Source organism: Agelaius tricolor, unplaced genomic scaffold, assembly GCF_023055355.1.
Source record: "Agelaius tricolor isolate 1412-34295 unplaced genomic scaffold, bAgeTri1.0.p SCAF_7, whole genome shotgun sequence".
NCBI classification, from domain to species: Eukaryota; Metazoa; Chordata; class Aves; order Passeriformes; family Icteridae; genus Agelaius; species Agelaius tricolor.
In genome coordinates this window covers 24,066,654-24,084,682 of record NW_027269267.1, presented here as the reverse complement: position 1 = coordinate 24,084,682, position 18,029 = coordinate 24,066,654, and positions in this window count along the sequence as shown.

Sequence of the window (18,029 nt, the reverse complement as noted above, 5' to 3'; positions counted from 1 at the left end):
TGACCTGGGTTTCATTAGCAGAATAAAAAAGAAGCTTACCCAGCTGCCCTGCTGGGAAGGGCAGAGCTAGTGCAGAAGGCCACCCTGCAGTTTCTGCCCATGATTTCCTGGCCAGTTTTTCCAGTAAACATTGGAAAACATTTTTGGAGTTGTTTCATTGCTCAGTAGGTTTCTCTCACTAATGAGGGAGTCTTACTAGGCAGGAAATCTAGAAAAATAAATAAGCCATGTCCTACAGCATTCAGTCAAGGTGAAGGGACCTCTAGCCATGAGAAAGAAGGACCTTCTTTTGCTTGACTTTGTATCCTGGACATTAGTTATTTCTAGGGGATTTTATTCCACTGGTGGTTGAAAGGAAATTGCTTTTTGCATGCCTGGGAGAGTCTTCCTCTTGACCAAGTATTGTTTTGTCAAGGTGCATTAGGTAAAGAACTTACCAGGGTGTAATTATGGGCTTTTGAAAATGAAGGCAAAGTTCGAGTTGTGTTATCCTGTTGGTGGGGAGTGGAAGGGCTGAAGAGAGGTGATCAAAGGTCACAGCTGCTTTGGGGAAATACATTTTATTCCTGTAGAATTATGCACTTAGGCATTCTGGAGAAAACTCTTTTCCATGAAAAAATACTTCAGTTGCACCAGTTTGATGTCAATGACATCTTTTTGGCTCTATGACCACAACTTAATGTTTTTCCCCATCCTCAGGTACTGAGACTTTAAGTCAGTTGAAGTTATATCCACAGTAGCCCACTCACCTTAAATTTGAAGGAAATGCTGGGAGATCAGAAAATTTAATTTCTATCACCTCCATAATTAAAAGAACTGTAATAGTCCCTTTGAGATTCTGCACCTGCCATAAGCCTCTAAGTTTCTAACACTTTGTTTGAAAGAGAAACTTTGAAACACGATGCTTGCTTTGTAGCAATCACTATAATCATGCTCTGGAAATATAAAAACGTGCACCTGGGCATTACCTTTGACCATCCCCTAAAGGGGTTCTACAGATGAAACTACAAGACTTTCCTCTCTCACACTCACATAAGCAGCTAGTTGAAGAAGGAAAATGAATGAGCACTCCAACATTTGTTACAGAATAAGCTGTATTTGCACACCACAAGTTTTTTGCCAAGTCTGAGATTTTGATGTGCTATTTCTGAAGCCATGAAGGATTTTTCAGACAGCTCTACCTGCCATGTGTTGGCTCTACCTGCTCAGATCTTTTGGAACTTTCACAGGGTCAAAGGTTTCTGTCTGAAAGAGCAGTTCTGAACTCTTACATCTGATGTAAGAATTTATTCATGCATTTGGTAGCAGAAATAAATGCTTATTAGCATTTATTTTTTCTACAACATCTTGCAGGCTATTTATTAAAACACCAGTGTCTTTTACTGAGACATCATTAATGGAGCAAGAAAAGTAGTGTATATGCTCAAGTGACTCATGGCTGTATATTGACACAGTTTTCTGTGTTGTTTTCCAAAAGAAGATGGCTGGAATGCTGCTGGAGCTGCTGCAGTCCACCTGGTGAGTGGGGAGTTTCAAAGAAACAACACCTTTCACTGCCAAAACTAGTAGAAGCAGTATTTTAGTGTAAGTAAAAAGCTGTGCCCAAGCAGTTCCTCTGGGCTATTTCATCAACACAGCGTTCACCTGACTGAAGCAGGGCAGACGTACTTAATGAGGATCTTCAAGAGGTGCTGGACCTGTGCCTGTCAGGAGGATTAAGTAAAAAAAAAAATTCGGCAAACTGCTGACCTGTGCTTTGGCAGGGGCTCATTACAAATTTGAAACAGCAGAGGAAGGGCCCAGAAGCACTGGGAAAAAGAACCGCAAGCAGAAAACACTTGCATTTTATTTGGCCCTGAGCTTCTTGGAGGAGGCCGTATCACGGAATGAGCAGGAGGAGGAGTTCATTCCCCTCTGAAAGGGCAGCAATCACAACTCCTCATACAGGGAAAGAAGGGGCTTTTATTTTAACTTGCTGAGAACAGCCAAGAAATCTAGTAATTTATATAATAATTATGCTGGACAGGTTTATGCTAGACGGACATTGTCTAATGTTTTATAAAACAGATTATAAAACTCTTCAGCACTTCAGCACTTTCTCCTAAATGCATGAAAATAATTCTTCCATTACTAGTTGCAGCCTTCACCATTTGGCAGCAATCTCTCCCCCTCCCCATTTTAATTTATATTGAAAAATACCATTACACATACATTGCACATTGAATCTGTTCTTTGGCGGCTTGTGAGTTCACCTCTCCCTGTCTGCTCCACAGAGAACCAAGATTCAGGACAGAGAAATTATATGAAGGGAGGAAAAAAGTGGTAAAGGGAAAGAGAACTAAAATATTGTAATTGCATCTGTTCGAACATTCCTTTGGCCGTGAACATCATCATTACTAAATCTGACATGAAGCAGGAAAGATTATTACTTAAAATATATGCTTTACACTTCTGAAGGACAGGTTGTTAGAATCATAAAACAATAACTTGTTTTATGATGTCTGTAAACAAATGTAAACAATAACTCCAGCTACAGGGACTAATGAGAGGGAGAGGGCTGGTGACAGGGCCATATGATGATTAGGAAGCAACTGGACATGGGGGAGTTTGTCTTCCATGATGAGGAGCACATCCTATGCCAACCTCCATGTGTTTCTGTGTGTGTGTAATGGAAGGGGTTGAAAAGGAGAGATGCAGCTCTCCATGCCTCTTGTGGTAAATATGTCACCACTAAGTGAATTAAAAATGAACTTCTGGTGAAGAGACAGCTCCAGAGAAGGGAGTTATCCCCCTGTTCCCAAAGCTCTTCACCCCCTTTTTGTCCTGACATGCTGCTTTAGTATATAAAGTTTCCCAACATAGGGATCAATTCCATGATTCTGTTTACTCTTGTAAATTCAGTTGTTGTTTTCTTTCCTTCCCTGTCATGGCTCCAGGGAATTTGAACTAACTGCCCTCTTTGCTCTGCATTAATGGCATCCTTTGAGACATTAGATTTCAAGCCTTTACCTCTCCCAGAGTAGAAAAGCCTGATTCTCTTTATATTTGAGTCAGTCTTGATTTTCTGGGTCTGCACAGTAGTTCCTGAGTTCCTGAGCTGGTGGCAGCTCTCTTGGCAGTATTCTTTAGGAGCTGCCATCTGCGCACACACAGGGTGGGAGGGAGCTGGCTAAGGAGCAGCTTTCTAGCAACAATAGCAAAAAGGAACTGAGCTCATTGTGGAGGACAATCAGAACACGAGACAATAGTGTTGTGCAAAAGGCACTTTAGGAGGCATACTGTCTGCATGACACATGAAGTGATCCTTCAAGTTTTCTTGAGGCTCCTGAAGCCTCAGCTGGAGCACTAACTATTATTTGGGGCACTGTAATTAAGAAAGGATGTAAACCAGAGTGATCAGAGAACACTGGTGATGATGAGACTGTGGATAAAAAAAGAGTTTCAGAAGGGTGACTGAACAAGGATGGCTAAGGTTAGAAAGCAAGTAAACTAAGGAGAACATAGTAATCATTTTCTATGTATCAACTGAATACAGAAAGGAATAAAAAATCTTTTTATGTTCTCCAACAAGAAAAAACAGGTCTGTTAAAAATGTGGGTGTTAGAATGGTAGGCGCTGCTGTCTGTGCCTTGTCCCCAACAAACCTCTCCCGTCGAAAAGCAAGCTTTTGTGAACATTCAGGCAATGCAGTCAAACCTTCACCCAACACTCACCACAGCTGGCTCACCAATAGAGGCAAGAAAGGCTCTTCTGCAAGGTTCTGTTCCAGCAGAGTAACACAGCAGCTGAAGGGTAACCCAGCTAGAAAGAGGAGGAGCCAGTGGAGCAGCTTTAGAAGGGGAAGGGGTGGGGGGCAGAGCTAAGGGCTGGCAGAGGGGACTGGCCTCCATGGCAGGGGGGGCCACCAGGGATGCCAAGCCAGTGACAAGGGACAGGGGAAGGAGAAACCAGAGGAAGCTGTGACACAAAAGTCCATGGGGGAGTCTCTTTTCCCCCTGGGAGGGCTAACTCTATGGTGAGTAGTTTCTGTTGCTTCCAGGGCTGGGGACTTTGGGATTGACCAAGGGAGGAGAGTTCATGGGATGCTACAGTCTGTATTGCAGAAAGTAAGATTGAGAAAAGAAAAAAAATATTTTTATTGCCAAATGTCATAGGCCTGTGGAATCATTTATCCAGTAAGTATATAAAGTCATTCCAAATAAAAGTATGCATAAACAAACATGTAAAACAGATGCTGATGAGAATCACATTATCTACAGATGATGGAGTAAATGACATACCAAATTGCCTTCTGTTCCTATTTCTTAAACATCCTGCTTTATTATTCATCTCGTTTGTAAGAAGAAAGCACACTAGTATGCAGGGCTTTTCAGAAAGACCATATATATGTATTTCACATTACTGTCTGCCCATGCTGTGTTAGAAAGGAAGGTGTGCCCAAATTCCTCAGACTGCTGCGATGTGGATCATGGTATACCTATCTGAATGCTTTCCTCTTGGAAAAGGAGACTTTTTCTCTGACCTGGGTTATTAGTCCTCCAAGTTCTTACATTTTTAAATGTGTTTGGTAGACTGAATGAAAAGTCATTTTGAACTATGGCTCTCCCAGGATTGTCTTGGAACCAGCAAGTTTTCCCTGCTAACTGTCTTCTCCTCATCTTGTGATGAATTGTAAGGTCTGCTAGAAAACTCACAGGAAAGGAAGACAATGCTTCTTTCCTGTATTTTTTCCTTGATTATTTATATATCATCTGGACAGGAAATCTCCTACTCACCAAGACAACATGTTCTGCACATAAATTAAAGAACATAACCACATCTGCCACTACAGATCTTTGAAATGAAAAGATTCTTAATGTTACTACACAATCCAGACCATGTTACTTCTGACAAAAACTGCAGGCAGAAAAAGTTAATTTCTACCTTATTTCCTCTCCCCTAATATGCCCTGTTTAATTGAATTAAAATTTCCCTGAAAAAAGGGAAGCTATGAGGCAATTCCTTTCTTCTCATAAAATAATTCCTCCATCTAGTTTTTAAAAATGTGGCAATATAAATGAATAAATATGACATTTATTCAAACTACTTTAATCTATAGATATAAGTGGATTAGAGGGTTACTGTCAGGTCAGTTCAGGCTTACTGTTTAGCTTTTGTGGAAAAACTAAATGTGACAGGTGTAACCAGCCTGTTGTGTGTTGAATCATTGTGATATCTCCATTTATTTCTGATGGTAACATGTCTTCTTTAAGCCATGAAACCATGTTATGCAATTGAATTATACAGTATACAAAGCTTCATAGCAATAGTACTTGTAATTTATCTTCATTTCAACATTCAACTTTAAAAAGAAAAGTGGTCAAAGAAGTTATAGAAAATTATATTTCAAAGCATTTTCTTAGGTTATACTCACCTATGAGATAAATACAGTTGATAGTTTTCTTGAAATATGCATTGACTTCTGAATCCATTTTCTTCAAATCAGTCCATCCAGAGAACAGATGTCAGCCAGGTCCACAAAGGAACTCCCATGCAGTCAGTGGGAAAAACAGGATATGTTCTGTATTGCCATTTGAAGCTTCCATTTGATAGACATACAGGTCAGAAACGTTCTTCAGCATTTATTTCAACTCTCTTCAGTAAAGTGCTTGTACTTTTTCCATTTGGCAAGTCTAAGATAGGTTTTCATGATAAAAACCCTCTGATTATTAACCACTAGCTACTTTGATTCAGAAAAGCAACAAAACTTTGTCAATATCAGGTGATAAAAGAAAATATTTCCTCTTAAGAAACTAGTAATTCACACTCTGCAAGCATAAATGAAATCGATGCAGATATTCTGATAGAAATCTCTGTACACTATCTAGAAGCCATAGTTACTGTGAGGATGAAAATGAGTTTGTGTTTAATCAAACATGTATATATTTGACAATCAGAGCTGATGAGTCTTACACATACAAATTCTGATCCTGCAGTGTTTATTTAAAGCATTTATCACAACTTCTGTCAGTAGGACAACTCACATGTGTAGTATTTCCAGGATGATAATTGCATGATGGATATTGCATAAGCCTGCAAGACACTAGTTTCACATTTGATCACTAAAATCCAACTCCAGCCTTGCAAAAGGGACCCCAAGGCTCACACAATGTGCTTGAGAGCATTGTCCAAACATACCTTGAAGTCTGTCAGGCCAGTGTGATGATCACTTCCCCGGGGAGCCCATTCCAGTGCCCAGCCTCACTCTCAATAAAGAACCTTTTCCTACTATCCAACCTCAATCTCTCCTGACACAGTTTCATATCTTTCTGGTCACCACAGAGAAGAGATCAGTTCTGCTCCTCTTCCCCTCACAAGGGAGCTGTAGACTGCAGTGAGCTGCCCCCTTAGCCTTCTCTCTAGGCTGAACAAACAAAGTGACCTCATCTGCTCCAGATATGGCTTTCCCTCTCAACCCCTCATGATCTTTGTGACCCTCCTTTGGGTGGATAAAGAATCAATCTGAGTGGGGCAGCTCATTTGCTGGAGGGAAGGGATGTCATCCGGAGGGAATTTGACAGGTTTAAGGAGTGGGCCTGTGCAAACCACATGAAGTTCAACTAGGCTGATGTAAGGTCCTGCATGTGGGGCAATCACAGTACCAAAACAGCTGGGGGATGAGTGAATTGAAGTAGCCCTGCACAGAAGGACTTGGGGATACTGGTGGACTAAAAATATTGTACAGGAATCAGCAATATTCACTTGCAGTGCAGAAATCCAGCTTTATCCTGGGCTGCATCAAGAGCAGTTGCCCAGCGGGATGAGAGAGGTGATTGTGTCCCTCTCCTCCGCTCTTGTAAAATCCCATCTGAAGTACTGTGTCCAGCTCTGGAGACCTAAGCACAGGAAATTTGTGGATTTTTTGGGTCCAAAGAGTGACCATGAAGATGCTCAGAGGTGTGGAGCACATATCCTAAGGAAATGGGCTAAGAAAGCTGGGCTTGTTCAAGGGACAACAGTTTTAAACAGTCAGAGGGTAGATTTCAATTGGATGTAAAGGAAGACATTTTTTACAGGGAGTGTGGTGAGGCACTGGAATGGGTTTCCTAGAGAAGTTGTGGACATTCCATACTTGGAAGTGCTTAAGGCCAGGTTGGATGAGGTCTGGAGCAACTTGGTCTAGTGAAAGGTTTTCCTGCCCATGACAGGCTTGCTGAGCTAGTGGATCTTTAAATATGTTCTTTAAAGGGTGTCCCAATACAAACTATTCTGTTGTTCTATGGTTCTATGATGTTATTATTCTACATACTTGAAGTCTTAATTTTCAAACCTATTCATTAGCCTAAACTCTCAATTTTACACTTGTTTCATTTTACAAAGCACTTTTCAGAGACTGGGGAATAACTTCAGATGCCTCTCTTGTTTATATTAAGGTGGCATGTATGCTAAATCTTAATAGGAAGATTGGAACACATTTCAGAAAAGTAAATAATGTTCAAATGGAGCAAAAAGTTATGGGTAAAAGACAGGGAAAAGCACAGCAATAAAATGCATTCATTCTTGGCACAAGAATAGTTAGATACTCCATCTGCTTTTGCATTATCTGAGTAATTTAATGATAGAACTTTATGCTTATAGATTTCCTTCTTTGGATCGTCTCAAACCTTATCAATAGAAAAATAAAAAACAAATTTTATTTGTATACTTTTGATATTCAGAGGAATGCTGTGCTGGTTTTGTTGGTCATAAGTCAATTTTATCAATTCCAGTAGTGTATTAAACTAACATTGCAATTTAGTCATCACCTTTCATACTGAAAAGTAGGAAATTATCCCTCAGCTACCTACTCTGACTTTTTTACAATGTGTTTTAAAATTTATACATGTAACTTAGGCAAATGAGCACAAAGTAAAATATTTCCCTGGTTATGGTGATGCTCTTTATGTTTTGTTTACAGGCAAAATAAATTCAACCACCTGGAAAAGGATCCAAACTTAGTATCTCTTTTCTGTTGCTTACATAGCAAGAAGAGAAGGAGAAGTCACTCCTGAAATAATTCTTTGTAGTGAGATGGTTAGCAGACCAGTGTTGGCTGGTAAGGTCTCATTACTCAGATGCTGTCACACTATTTTCTTGCTTGTTCGCCTTTGAAGCACACGTAGAAAGTGAGCTCTGTTGCACAGGGAAGATTCTTGTCAAGAGAAAGTACCCAGTGCTGCTTCTCCATTTGTGAATTATAGTGGCTTTGTTCTTACTGAGTCCAGTGGAATAGACCATCTGAAAAAAACCCAAACTTTTCACACTTCACCAGGTTAAAACCCATGACCTTTAGCATAATTTTTTTAGCTGCTCAGCTCTTGCATGAGGTATCTTTTATTCTATATGAGACAACATTTTTACAGCAGGTTTGGGTTTACAATCCAATCTGTGAAGTGTTTGTCTAAAAAACAAACAACATGGCTTCCTTTGCTACTAAAAATAGGAAAACTACTGAAAAATCCCTGGCATTCAATTATAAGCAGAATATGTTTTCTAAATCTTTGGCTGCATCATTGCATCTCATCCTTTTATTGGTAACAAGATTTGTGTCAAAAATAATATCCCCTTCATTAAGTTGAACTGATACTGCCCAGTGACTTCAAAAAATAAAGATATTGTCAAATAAAAGATTTTTGAGATTGAGCTAGTGGGAAATCAAGAAACGTTTTTAAACTAATTTAGCACATTGAACTTATTAAAGTATGAAAGCTAATTGAAATCTTACACAAACTTAGAGATGACCGGAGTATCTCCTCCCAGTAAACTGCAGTGCAGTCAGACTGCAGCCTCTGGCTGGTGTGTAAATATTCTCCATTTTGGTTGGTGGTCTGTTCCTAATGCTTGCATTTTACTTAGTAACACAGAAACAGTGAAATTTTTAACTGATTCTTTCTTACATGTTTTTTGGTGAGTCAGGTCAAATTACCTTTTATATGCATCATCATCTCTTCTCTATTACTGAATGCAAAATTTGTAGGCTCCTCAGATTGTGACCCCTTCCATACCAGAAAACATTGTAGGAAGTGCCTAAGCTATTTCAGGTACTAAAAATGCCTTTCTATTAAGGTGGTGCTGTGTCCCAGCAAATTGTTTTGGTACATGGCAGCTGCATAGCCCTGCTCTGTCTAATCCTGCAGCAATAACTCTTCTGCTGGTCTGATCAATAGATATGCTTTGGCACTGCCTTAAACATCTGTGGAAAACTGTGTAGAAAACATTGAGTTTGATTACTTAGCAGTCTCCCTCCTTGCCTTAAAACATGCTTGGGCTTGTGTTATGAAATTAATAAAAATTAAATTAAAGACTTGTTGAATATTAGGAGCTCTTCTGATGAGCCTCTCCTTTTTTTCTTCTGATTTTAGTGTCAATTATTTGGCAGGAAAATCTTTATACTTTCAACGATGATGAACAGATCTCTCTAGAACTGAATTTTTTTGAGTTCTTCATCTATATAATAAAAAAAAAAACCTTGAAATTGTTGAGAGAGATAAAAGGAAAACAGGAAAACAGGTAAGAAAAGAGGGGAGAAACCCATTTACCCAAGCATTAATATATTTTTCTGTGATCATAAAATCAGCATCTTGTAGCTCAGTTAAACTAAATTTCATAAGATTGACCAAGCAGAGGGGGAAACTGAATCTCAGCTACCACCACTGAAGGTGGATTCTGTCACAGTTCGACTGCTTGCTGGTCCAGGAACTGCATCTTCTCTTTGCTGTTGAGCAGTCATTCCAGTCTGGGTGAATTTGGCTCATCTAATGTTGCACAAATTGATTCTAGCACATAGAGATTTTGAAGAAAATTGCCTTTTATTTGCTTTTGTGGTCAACGGTACACACACTTTTCTATACAACAACTCCTGTGAAAACTGTTCATACTTCACCAGCCAGCCAGGGTGAAAGCATCTGTCTGGGGTGGAAGAAAGTTATTGAGATGTCAACAGGGATTCAACAAAAATGGAGAAAATGATGAAATTGTGGCTGAAATCCAACCGAGAAAAAACTAATTACATGTGAAACCATTACATAAGGCATATGTTTCTGTTCATTTCCTTTGTGTACGAGGTCAGCTTGACTCGATTGTAATATTATGAGAAGGATTTTATCATCTGCAACACTGAGATGACTAACTCACTGTAGGGCTGAGATTAGAAAGTGGTTTTGTAACACTTCAGTGAAAGTAATCCGTGTTATTGCTCACCAGAGAATGCTGTCATTTTAAGAAAAATGCAAAGTTCAGACGTCAAAGGTCCATGAGGGTGGAAGAACAATCCCTTGTGGTCTGTTCCTGATTGCCTTTACCTTGGGCAGAGTTTATGGAGGAGTGTAAAGTAGTCTACCTACTGAGAGCAATACAACTACAGATCCAAAATATTTGTAGACCACACCACTTTTGCCTTTTCTACAAACATCCATATGTGAGCCCTCTGTTTGGGAGGTACAGATTTACAGAGTAATTAATACAAGCTCCAAAGAGTAGGAAACATCCCTTGGTCTTGATTGGAAACACCAAGTCCAAGCAGCATGGGTATAGGCAAGAGTGACTTCTAGAGCAGAACAAGGAACCCTCCTTCAGCTCCCTTTTCCAGAAAGCATTTCCTGAACTTAATTCAAGAAAGAACTTTTAGCTAGTGAAATTCTTTTGACAAGATTTTTGATCTTGTAAGACAGGAGAAAGAAATAAAAAACTGAGTTAAGGAAAATTATTAATAAAATTGATATTAATTTATTATCCAGAAATTTAATCTATTCCAAAAACACAGTATAAACATTTAATTAAGCATAAATGTGATGACCACAAGATGGAAATGTAATGACATGTCAATTAAGTTAGATAATTCATTCCACAGATCATAGTCAGTTTCAGGTCTAAATAATATGTTCTGAAGAGCCTAATATAAGCTTGGCACTCAAAATAGCAAGAGGACATACAAAGGGAGGGAGGGAGTTCACAAAGCTTGTGAACTTACGTGTACATATTAGTGGATTTGTGCCTGCTTACTTTATTGTTATTAGCAAGTCAGGTGCACAGGCAGAATATTTGTCTTGCTGTGGTGTCTTGGTTTCAAGATATGAAACCTTAAAAGCCCAAGCATATGGTAATTATGTTATATAAATATATATATTTAGGAGAATATTTTGTTACAGGAGAAAGTTTTAGCTTGACAGTTTATATGGAATATATTTTTAATACTTCATGATTTTTTCAAAAGTAATTTCCAATCTTCTTTTGTACATTCCTTGGCTAATTTGTTAGATAAGAGATCTTTTTACTTTTACAAGGCCTCCTCACATTGCAGCTGTGACCTAACCTACAGAAATACCTCCCCAAATCTTACAAAAAAAAAAGGGCTCACTATCACCGATTAATTCATATATGAAATTCTCCAGATGCCAACATCACTTCTTTCATCACAATATTATCTAGCATTAAATTCTGCACAAAAAAGAGACATTCCCTCAATGTCTTTAAAGCAGCAGCTTTTTAATTATAGGGACAATAGACCGGTTCCCTAACTGAAGCAAATTTCTATTCCCAAGATAGCTATTATGATTATCACCTTCACAGCTTTCTTTTAGTACTGTTCTTGTAATGAGAAACCTCGATCTGGAACAATACTGGTCGTTCAGCATCTCATCTGATCACTCACTGCCTGGCTACTTCAGAGCAGCAGAAAATCAATCTGGGACTTTGGTCCCAGATCAACACTAATTACCACACTTAGAGATAAATGAAGGAGAGCTTCAATAGCCTTCTGAAATTTTTGTGATGGTTTAGATGGTGTGAGAGACAGAACAGTTTTTGTAGTCTCTGCAACTCACTGAAATCATTCAAAAATATGTCTTTTCTCTGAAATGAGGTATAAATTAGATAGAAACTTTGGCAGTTTCCCTGGTAAATTTGCTATTCTATAAAAAAGCACAGAAGTGAGGTGTCTGCTGCTAATAGTAAATTTACCGGTGTGATTTTTTTAAAATGTACTATTACAGCAGTGATTAGCAAAAAAAAAAATGTATATCATATGAAGAATCTGAAACAAATATTAAAGAACAGCTACTGCTAGGGAGTTTTCATTTTATTATTTATATTTATTATTTTTGCCATTCATGACAGTTTGTTTTCTATCTCGTTGATACTTGAGTATTCTGTGTTTAACCACATGGTTTGGAAAACTTGGAACAAATGGGGCAATTTAACTTTGTCTATACTGCTTTCAAACTGGAAATATGTAAGACAGTGCACTGTGGTTCCTAAAGTTTCCAAGTGATTAAGAGTAGATTCAACAGGAATTTTCATGACAGATGGAGGTCTCCTAAACCTAAGGGTGCTGGTGGACAATAAGCCTTCCATGAGCCAACAGTGCCTGTTGTGGCCAAAAAGACCAAGGACATTGCAGGGGGCATCAGGAAGAGCCCTGCCAGCAGACAAAGGAGATCCTGCCCCTCAACTCTAGGTAGGCACCCTACCTAACCCTGGTGAGGTACATCTGGAGTGTTGTGTCCAGCTCTCTCTCTCTCTCTAGTCCTCAGAACTAGAGAGACGTGGAGCACCTGGAGCAGGTCCAGTGGAGGGCAACAAAGATTATTAGGAGAGAGGAGTATCTCTCTTATGAAGAAAGACTGAGGGAACTGGACCTGTTCAGCCTAAAGAGACAGATGAGAGGGGACTTGGTCCATAAAGAAGCATCAGTATAGAAATATCTGAAGGAAGGGTGTCAAGAGAAAGGAGCCATGCTCTTCTCAGCAGTGCCAAGCAAGACAGTCTGCAATGGGCAGAAACTGCGGCACAGGAAGTTTTACCAAGAGGAAGAACTTCTTTACTGTGCTGGTGACCGTGCACTGGAACAGGTTGCCCAGAGAGATTGTGGAGTCTCCCTCACCCGAGATATTCAAGAATTGTCTGGATACATTTCTGTGCCATGTGCTCTGGGATGATCCTGCTCGAGCAGGGAGGTTGGACCAGATGACCCACTGTGGTCCCTCCCAACCTGACCCATTTTCTGATTCTGTAAACAGACTACAACAGGTAAGGAACTGGAATGTACACTCTCAGTGCCATGATACAGAATTTGTGAGATGTGTGAGGTGCCTAAGCATTACCATTACAGTCTTTTAAAATTATATCTTATTATCTGTAGTTAAGTGAACTTCCATGGAGCACACTGTGAAATTAACTTACTTGCATTTACTATTTAATTCAATCTGTAAAAAAGTTTAACTAGATAAGGGGAATAAATGTAAATAAAATAAATAAATGTTGCAAAACATTCCATTCAGTTGAGAAAAGATTATCTCACAATTTAGATGGAAATTATTAATTTTTTCCAACACTGAGGAGAGCCTAGTGTTTCCTTAACCACTGATTTGTGGTGATCTAATTTGGGAATTTTATTTTCTAACCCAGATGTTTCCTTTATTACACATCTCTAGCTTATTACGGACATGAAGGAGCAGATAGGAAGGTGATTTTTTATCTCCAACACATGTTCAGAATTTATTCTCTCTTGTTTGTCCATTGGTTACAATTTTATTGTACATTTTACTAGGTGTCCCCTTCTCTTCTTGCCTCCCTCATCCTCCCACCAAAAGCAAAACCTGTTAAACAAAACCCTTTGCTCAAACCTCGACAAGTCTATATGCCCATTGAAGTTAACAACAAACTCACATACACAAATATTTAGTAGGAGTTTGTTTCCCTGTAAAATAATAAAAGAAGAAAAGTGGAAAAAACCCTAATTTAAGATCTTAAAAAGCCACAGATTAGAATGATCTAGTAGGTGAAGTCAATTCTAGCGATGTTTTTTTAAAATTTGCAATGACTCAGACTTCTGCTAGATCAGCAATTCACCACATTACTTGCTGAGGTCTGGGTTCAGCTCATCCCTCCGTAGGTACCTATTTGAATGGCAGATCATCCATTTGCTGATTCAGGACCAAATCCCCCCTTGCTGTCTCCCTTGTGAGGAGAGGATTAATGCAGGTAATACGACCCAGACAAGACCTGGTAGGAAAAAAAATTTGTATTAACTGAAAAGGAAGAATGGTGGTTTAGGGTCTAGGGTTTAAAATGCAAAGCCATATCCTAGGAAGAATGAGAGAAACTAAGATTTCTTGCTCTTATTCTAAAGGAGGAAAATCTGGCCTCTTGAATGCAGAAAGTCCATCAGTTCTTATGTCCTTGCAAGGCAGAGCAGAGTGAAATAAAAGTCAAACAAGCCATAGCAACTTTAAAAAACATTAGAGAATTAATTTAATTTTTTTTCAAGATAGAAGTTTCAAAATACCTATAAGATTTAATTTCCATATTAGAACAAAATTTTTTTAAAAATTCCTTTCATACCTGATTTTCAGTGAATTAACATCTGGCAGAAAGAGACTGAGAGAGAAAGCATTTTTTTCTTCCCACAAAAATGAAGTTAAGAAAAGGAGACTTGAATTTTCCTTTCAAAATTTTTGACAGAGTTAGGACGTTTCCCCTTTCATTTATTCACATATAAACTTTCAGCAGTTTGCCATAATGAAAAAAGCTGATGGAATGTTATGTGTTCCTGTTTTGGTCTGGTTTTTTTTGGTTTGGTTTTTTAGGCCAGATACACCACAGTGTAATAGGCTTAGTCTGGGAGCAGTTTGTAGACTGGATAGGCCCAGGATGTTGTACATTAAGCTAAATCCATGTTGACATTCCACTGTGCTACTGGCCATGCTACCTATTAAGTCTCTTTAGGCACTTCTAGGGACCACACAGTGAGGTTCTAGATTAGTCTGTGCAGAAAACATTGCAGAAGAAGATTTTAAGAAGGGGGAGAGAAGAGAAAGGTTAGAGTGCATTTCTCACTGGCTTTTCCTTCTAGTCAGATGTACCAGCCTTCTGGTGATAGTAATTCTATAATGGTCTTCCTTGACCAAATTCAAACACTTTTGATGACAAAAATTAACTTAAGTGTGTTTTTTTCCAATGACCTAATTAGAAAAATTAATTAAATTGTTTTATTCATTTCATATATAATCTGCAGTCATTTTAGCTCTATTTTTGAGACTGTTATGAAAGAAATGGATTTAATAGACCAGCAAAGAAGTCTACGATTCTGTTCCTGCCTATTAAAGCATCTACACTGTCATGAGATTATGGGAATGCCTGCACTGCTTTATGGGCTTTTTCTGCAGGTTAAGGATCCCTACCACTCCCTGAGACATTTTTATTTGTAGAAGTGTTTTGTTGCAGATGCATAGGCACTTTCAGTTAAAAACTATCTGAAGTTGAAAACAAGGTACAGTTCCTCCCAGTAGTATAGATTTTTCAGCCTGAGAAGATTGAGACTGTTCAGATCTAGATATTTTATTTTGCCACAGAACTATAGGACTGACTTACATTAAGAAATAATATGACAATGGAAAAAATGGCTAATTCTTAGGTGAATATTGTTCTTACTTAGCCATCTCTGTGAACTTTAGCAAGGCAGATATCTGATGTGACTAAAAATGCTCCCTATGCTGCTTTTAGGCTATACAAAACTACCTTCAAGTCTTTTCCCACAGAGAAAGAGGAAGATTGAATATCACCTGGGACAGCTTAAGTTTTACTTCTCTAGGGCTGTTGTCCTGGCATGCTGGTGCAGTTCATGTGTCTGGGGGGAGTGCCAAGGACCAGGTTCTTAGGGGCATCTTGGGCCCTAATATATTATTGTTTCAAAGGTGTTGAATTAGCCTAAGCCACTTGCTTTAATTCCCAAACAATGAACAATTATTAATTTATTTTTTTTTCACTTGACACCTATCTTAGACTATATCAGTGAGACTTTTTCTGTTATGTTTAGAGACAGCTCAGTTCATCTTGCTATCAGTGTGGGGAAAGAGGTCCTTTTTCTTATTTAATATCAGATCATTTCTTCCCTGTCTCTTACTTAGGAGCTGCTTATCCTGGTACAGAGAAGTCAGTTACAGCTGTAACTTCACATATTTTCAATCTGTCAGCTATTCTTTTAGGCATATATACTAATAACCAATATGTATTGCATAGTTCTATAGGTTCCATAGGTTACATTAATGGAATTTTACTTTTGCTTCCACTAGAGCAGAAACTTGGTTGCATTTCTAGTATTTTCTGCTTGTAATTGTAGCCCTTCTTTGTCTTAGAGTTAAAATATTTATTTTTAAATAAATATTTAAAAACTGTCCTCAGGGGGACAAATTTACCCAGCACAGCCTAAAATCCAGATTTGCATCCATTCATTTTTGGTATACAATGAATTTTAGACGTCTTCTCTATGGTCCATTTGCCTCATGTCACAGCCACGTTTACTGCTGTTTTAATCACCATGTATGCAGTTAAAGTAGATCCATTCAGAGGTCAGTGGATGATCACTGGTTTTAAGACCAGGCCCAGGAAATTTGTGAAGAAGCTGTGATCATAACACTATCTCTTTAAAAGAATTCATATAAAGAGCCATGTGAATAGGATCCTTATGCATATTTGTACTTTATATGTGTGGCTTTGTTTACTCTGATTAAATCCTCCATCTTGGTATAAATGTGCATAATTTCTTTTTAAATTAGTCTGAAAAATGATTAAAATTTCTGGCTTGGCATGCAGCATGTTGCCATACAGTGACATGTGCTATTTGTTACTTAACAAACCTACTTTTGAATTGTTTTCAGTGATATAGTTAACATTTGTGAATTTATAGCATAGAAAATTTGCTTTGAAGACATTTTCATGTAAAAAAAGTAATGATCATATCTCTAGACAAAAAGTTAGCACACGGGTGAATAATGGTCCTGAATAATGGTCCTCATCAGGAGTCTGCTGCAGAGCTTTTCCTAGCAATGGCTTTACTATTTTTTACAACAAGTCTGTGTGAGTATGTATACACAAGGAATGGAGTTGGCTCAAGACACATAAACTCTTTAGAAACAAACAGTTGCCTTAAAATTTTTTTGTATTGTTACTGCTAGTATTGCTCACAGTATTTATACTTGTTTCAAAAAACATTGTTTACACTTGTTGGACTCTTGTATACTCATTTATCTTTCACATCTGATCTCTCACATTGCTTACATAAGACAAATAAATTTTAAATTTACCTTTTACTAAAAGAATAATTACTCACTCCTAAAGAATTTGGTTTAGACCAAAAGGAGAGGGGATATGATTAACAATTATAATTTATTGTTTCCCCCAAAGATAACATTTACATCAATGTTAAATAAAATTATCAAGTCTGCATTTCTCTGGCCTATGATTCCCTTTCATATTGAGTTGTCTGTCTTTTTCTTTCTTGTGAAGCTGCTCCTCGATGAGTTTTAGTGCAGAAACGTAAACATGGGAGCACCGTGGTATTTCTGGCAGTACTTCCAAATGAATTGGAGCAAGGAATCCATAGATACCATCACCATCATTGCTCCTGAAGATTTCAGGATAGTTTTGCAGCTGCAAGTAGGGTAGTTTTGCAAGATGCTTGGATAAAGTAATTCAGGATGGCTCCATTTTTCTCTGGTGTCAATGTTTAAGTATTGTGGAATGGTGCTCTACTCAGACTGAAAGTGTTTACCTTCCCCTTAAAAAATAAGAACCCTCTTATTGTTTAAAATTATTAACAAAATCTGTCAAATGATCTGTAATGATACTGGGAATGTGAATAAAATTTCTTCAACAACTTAAAAGAAGCTTAAGAATATTTTAGATGTGTTACACGAACATCTTGAGCACACCTCCTCTTGGTCCCACGTAATTTGGCTTTAACTCATTGGCAGGTATGCACTCATTAAATATAAACATCCTTCAAATATAGCTGCCCTTACTCCACACTGTCATCTCAGACACAGAAATTTTTTGGTTTCCTCATTTTCAATTTCAGAAGGGAAAATTACAATGCATGCAAATTTCACAAGTAAATTCCAGGTCATGGAGACTATCAAATTTAAACCTAACATCTATGTGATCACTGATTTCCAGTGTTTTCTTTGTTTTTGACAGCAGAATATAATTTTTGGGAGGAAAAGCCATGACATCTG